This window comes from Lathyrus oleraceus, chromosome 1, assembly GCF_024323335.1.
Source record: "Lathyrus oleraceus cultivar Zhongwan6 chromosome 1, CAAS_Psat_ZW6_1.0, whole genome shotgun sequence".
Taxonomy (NCBI): Eukaryota; Viridiplantae; Streptophyta; class Magnoliopsida; order Fabales; family Fabaceae; genus Lathyrus; species Lathyrus oleraceus.
Window position 1 is genome coordinate 353,893,446 of NC_066579.1, and position 6,145 is coordinate 353,899,590.

The following is a 6,145-nucleotide window of genomic DNA, read 5'->3' on the forward strand; positions in this document are numbered from 1 at the left end:
TGATACATTTAAACTTTCAATTTTCTGGGCAAGAGCATCCACTTTTGCATTAACATGATCAAGGCTACTTATCTCGTACATGCCCCCTTTTGTTTGAGGTTTTTCTACCATTGTTCGGTCGCTTCCCCACTGATAGTGATTTTGGGCCATGTTCTCGATAAGTTGATAAGCGTCGGTGTAAGGTTTATCCATAAGCGCACCACCGGCGGCGGCGTCTATTGTTAACCTCGTGTTGTACAAGAGACCATTGTAGAAGGTGTGAATTACTAACCAGTCCTCTAAACCATGGTGTGGGCAAAGTCTCATCATGTCCTTGTATCTTTCCCATGCTTCGAAAAGAGATTTGTTATCCTTTTGCTTAAATCCATTTATCTGGGCTCTCAACATAGCTGTTTTGCTTGGAGGAAAATATCGGGCAAGAAAAACTTTCTTCAACTCATTCCATGTGGTGACTGAGTTGGAAGGAAGAGACTGAAGCCATCTTCTAGCTTTATCTCTTAACGAGAAAGGAAAGAGACGAAGTCGAATTGCCTCTGAAGTGACACCATTAGCTTTAACAGTGTCAGCGTATTGGACAAATACGGATAAATGAAGGTTTGGATCCTCGGTAGGATTTCCAGAAAATTGGTTCTGTTGCACTGCCTGCAACAGCGAAGGTTTAAGTTCGAAGTTGTTCGCTTCGATTACGGGTGGGGCAACACTCGAATGCGGCTCATCCTGCGGTGGAGCAGCGTAATCTCGAAGAGCACGAGCTGGTTCGACCATCGTTGGTATCGTCGAAGGAAGGAGATTTTTTAGATAAGGAATTTCGATTGGAGGAAGATTGTTTCTAGCACGATACTCCCGAATTCGTCGTAATAATCGGAGATATCGTTCAACGTCGTTGATTCGTAAGTAGTACGGCTCGCCTTGTGAGCGAGTGTGTGGCATACAAATCGACGAAAAAGGGAAAAAAAATAAAAATTGCCTTAGTCTCTACAGCGTAACAGAAGAGTTACGATATCGACTAAATAAAAGTCCCCGGCAACGGGGCCAAAAACTTGATCGCGACTTTATGAGTCTATCGGGGTACTAACTGCAAGTGCACAGTCTAATCGCGTAGTTTTAAAAGATATCGATCCCACAGGGACTTAATGAATCGATCTACCGTTTTTCTAGGGTTACTGCGCAAAGCTAAGGCGGATGATACTTTAATGATTAGGGGGAAAAGTAAAACTAAATTTGGATCTAGATAAAATATCAAATAACATGGATATCAGTATGTAGTTCGTCGTAATTAGGGAATCAAATCTTCGTTGGTCTTTTTCTTAATTTAAAATAAGTCTTTTCAGTAGACACTATTAATTAAAAGTCTTTTCCTCAAACTCTCGCTCTGTTGAATTAGACTATGACTTTATATTGTAACGTACGCTCTCACTATTTCGTTAAATCTAAAATCACTTTTGAAAATAATAGAATCTATAGAAACTCCTTTTGAGAAAATACTAACCGTTTAAACACCCTCGTCTCAAACTCTCGCTCTGTTGACTTAGATTATATGATTAAACTTAAATGCTTAACTCTCGTCCTCACATTTAACTTTTAAAAATAATTTTTGAAAATGGTTAGAATTTAATTAACCTTAAAAATTGTTTTCGCCCTGATTTAAAGTTAATGTTCAATTTACACTGTCCAGTTAAAAGCTCAAACCGTCGTTCTATTGATTTTAACTTCTGTATGTCTTTTACTCTCGTACAAAAACCTTGGTGTTAACTTTGTAAATTGAGACCAGAAAAAGAGTGACTATATTTTGAAATAAATTTAAACCAACTCAGTTTTGATTCCTTTATTCCGCTTACTTTACATACCGATATCTAAATTAATTAGCCAGACATGCTAAACATGCATAAACAATAATCATGCATAAATACGGTCATATCAAACAAACAATATATATAAACAGCGGAATAAAGCATATGTAAATTAAAACAATAAATCAATTAATTAATGAACCTGGAAAAATACTAGAAATCTGGATTTTATCTCCTAGCTTCGATGCTCGAACACTCCACCACAAGCCGGTTGGATTTGTTCTTCACAATTCTCAATCAGATAGGAAAGTAAAAAAAAGGAAATAAAATACTATGATCTAACGTAAGGTTAGATCCAGTAAAAATTACACAATAGTTTCCGGTGTAGAAACTATCGTGAGAAAATAAATTGTTTGCTTCGGAAATTAAACTAGAAAAGAAAAGAAAATAAGATGCTTGAAAATTTAGAGTGCTAGAAAATTGTAATGCTGGAAAGATATTGCTGGAAAAATTGCACGGAGAAGAGAGAGCTTCAATTGACTTTTGTGAGGTCTATTTATATTCACCTTTCCAAATAACCATTTCCTTGAATTGGTCTTCAGTATGATTCAAAGCGTCAACGAGTGCAGGAGAACATTTAGGGGAAAATCGTTCACTCCGTTACGCACGTAAAGCCTAAAATGTAGGATGGAATGTGTGACGTCCGTCACACTATGTGTTACGGTCGTAACACTAGGTTTTGGGACGTGACGCTCGGCACGTGCGTGTGGCGGTCGTGACAGCCATTTCCTTTGTTCCAAACGTGGGCTGGGCTTTGGTGCTTCAGCTTGCTGCTTTTCCTAAAAAATCCTCTTTTTGCACCCCTCTTCTTTCTTTTTCACACGTGCTTTAAATAATGATACCTGAAATAAATAATAAGAAAATACCGAGTAATATCGAATAATATAAAATAAATTGAATTAAATAACGATATAATTTAATTTAAATCAAGTCTAAAAATGTGATATAGTTTCATGTTATCAGGAATCCATCTGTTACATGGGCTAATTTTAAGAAGATCATGGAGTAGCTAAAGCTTGGATGTGGCTATCTTTACTTGATGCCTTTTGCTCTTAAAATAATATAATTGTGTATTTGTGTGTTGCCTGTTTCTAAATGTCCAAGGGTATTCTAGGTTTCTATTGACATTCTTGTCTATTGGTAAGATCTTTTCAACTCTTAACTTTTAATTTTGTGCATAGGATTAGTCTCTTCATCCTCTCCCCATTTCTTTAATTTCAAAATCTCTCCCTACCTTTTCAAAATCTTCTTTGATTGAACTTATTTTGTTCTAAACTTTGACCATTTTGTAAAAAGTTAGAAACTTTGGCCTTATGCCATTGCATTTTTAAACTTCTTTTCTTAAATCAAATTTGTAAATAAACTTAACTATACTTGACTTAAATTTTCAAAAAACAAAAAGAACTAACTCATTCAAACCATTTTTAGGCCTTTGTGCTTTTCAAACTTAATTTTGTTAAAAGCAATGCATCCACTTTGAAACTTGTATCACGAACTACGAGGTTTTGATCCCTCATTTTTATGTTGGTACGTAGGCACAAGACCGAAGGTCTTGCCAAACATAAAAATATAATTAATGAATTCTTTTCTCACCCCCCCCCCCCCCCCCCCCCCCCCTCATTCTATTTGTTTGTAAACATCATTTTGTACCAAATACATATGCACACAAAAAGGGCTCCCTATGAGTACCTAGGACACTTTGGGTGTTAACACCTTCCCTCTGTGTAACCAACCCCCTTACCTGTAATCTCTGACATTTTATTAGTTTTGATTTGAAAACTTCTTACTTTTGGGTTTTGTTCGTACTTTTTCCCTTTTCCCTTGGAAACAATAAAAGCGCGGTGGCGACTCTTGTTATTTGATGTCTAGCTTATCCATAGCTTAATGATCATGAATTTACCACTACAGAAATTAAGTGGCGACTCTGCTGGGGACTAGTCTCCAGTGGGTTTAGCCTACTTTTTGTGTGTATATATTTGTATATATGTGATGTTTATATATATGTATGTGTGATATAATCTGCTTGTTATGCTTGGAGATCTCTGAGTGGTGAGATAAGTTCTAACCCGAACTTTAGTGCAATCAACACAGGAGGATGGTATAGTCATGTTCGACTTGTGCGGAGTAGTCCTTAACAAGTTGGCTTGAGATCCATCTGCTCAGTGGAGACTCTTTTGGATTTGGAAATGTCACACAAGTATTTGTGGTTAGGCATTACTATCTCTAATTTGGGTCTGAGAAGCTGGGGACCGTAGAACGTAGTGCGGAGACTGTTTAGGACGTAGTGCAGAAACTGTTCAAGTGTAGACTTGATAACAGTTGTTATGCGATACTACACTCAGACGAGTTTCTCTTGAGAATATTATGGGTCGATGAGTCAGTCATCTTAACCTGTAATATCCGATAGATAGAATTAAGACACTAAGAACTTTTTATAACATGATCTATAGGTTTTATCCTTAGTTCACTCCTTTGGGATGGTTCTTACCCAGACTCCATGCTCGTGACTTACAACAAACCTTTGATTCTTGGTTGATCCAATCAAGTCTTGTCAATATCAATGGAACTTAGGTGTTGATAAGGTGCAAATCATAATCCACCAAAATGGATGATTGATCTTTACAATGACTTGATTCATCCCTTGACCTTTGTTTTCCTTGTGTGTGATCCCTTATTTGTGATTGTTGCATTCATGCATTCATGCGCATCATAACATTCATCACACGAAAATTTCAAGGAACTGAGGTATTATTTGCAAATATTTTCAGACTATGGATTATGGACGAAGGAACACTAAGTAGTACAGTTTTAGATGTCCCGACTTGAAAGAGTTAAGGAAGTTAGCATATTTTGTATTAGATCCCTTGTACTTCAAACAACACCAAGGGAAGCTTTTGTCCATCTTGTCTGCTGATGTGGTTGAAGGACTCTTGAGTGTATTGGTGCAGTTCTATGATCCTCTATACCGTTGTTTCACTTTCCCAGATTTTCAGCTTATGCCTACCTTGGAGGAGTATTCTCATCTTTTGGGGATACCTGTTTCTAGTAGGGTGCCTTTTAGTGGATTGGAGGAGATTCCCCGATCTAATCTTATTGCTGAAGCTCTTCACTTGAAGAAATATGAGATAGAGGCTCATTGGGTGAAGAAAGGAGGATTGTTTGGGTTGCCATCTGATTTCCTCATCAAGGAAGCTACTGCCTTTGCTTAAGCCGATAGTGTGGATGCTTTTGAAGTTATCTTTGTGTTGCTCATCTATGGATTAGCTTTGTTCCCTAACATTGACAGTTTTGTTGATGTTAACGCCATTAGACTTTTCTTGATTGGGAATCCTGTGCCTACTTTATTGGGTGATATGTATTTCTCTTTGCATCTAAGGAATTCTAAGGGTGGTGGAACTAAAATCTGTTGCATTCCTCTTCTGTACAAGTGGTTTATTTCGCACTTGCCTCAGACACCTGCTTTTATGGAGAACAAATAATGTCTAAGGTGGTCTCAGAGACTTATGTCTCTCACTAATGATGATATAGTTTGGTATGATCCTTCTTTAAGCAGTTTGGAAATTATTGATAATTGTGGTGAATTCTCTAATGTGCCTCTCATTGGTACACAAGGAGAAGTTAACTAAAACCCTGCTTTGGCTCGTTGTCAGCTTGGGTTCCCCTTGAGAGACAAACCTAATAACACTTTGTTAGAAGGTATTTTCTATCAAGAGGGTAAAGATCCCCAACATTTGAAGCAGAAGATTGTGCAAGCTTGGCATAAAGTGCATAGGAAAGGAAGATCCGAGTTTGGTCCGCGCACTTGTGTAGCTTTGGAAGCTTACATTCTTTGGGTGAAGAAGAGAGCTTCGGAGTTGAAGATACATTATCCTTGTGAAAGACATATATCTATGGTTGTGGTTGAGCCATTAACTCTCCCTAACCAAGATGTAGAGGAGTTGGAAGACGTGCTCGTCAAGATGAAGCAAGAGAAGGACATGTGGGAAGAGTGTTTCCGTGCTTTGAGCAAGAAGCATGAAGAGTTGCAGTTAGAGTCTAAGGACAAAGATGCACTCATTGAGTTACTTGAAGACCGAGTGACGAAGAGACAGAGAGAGCCAAAGGTTTCCTCTTCTAGCATACCTCAACCTTCCGTTTTCTGGAAGAAGATTGTTGACCAGCTTGTCCTCGAGAAGACTCAAATGAAGGCTTCTTTTGAGACCGAGATTCGTCGCATTCGAAGGAAGTACGCGCCTTCAGCCAGGTCTTCTGACGTTGTTAGGGATCCTTAGGATGACTAGTCTCCTTTGCTCTTT

The 6,145-nt window shown here is 38.0% G+C and overlaps 1 non-coding gene across 1 annotated transcript; it reads left to right on the plus strand.

Moving 5' to 3' along the window:
- Window positions 1–280: 280 nt before the first annotated feature.
- Window positions 281–387, plus strand: LOC127116138 (small nucleolar RNA R71). Its single transcript, XR_007801118.1, has one exon. It is a non-coding gene; the product is annotated as a small nucleolar RNA R71 (small nucleolar RNA).
- Window positions 388–6,145: the final 5,758 nt, after the last annotated feature.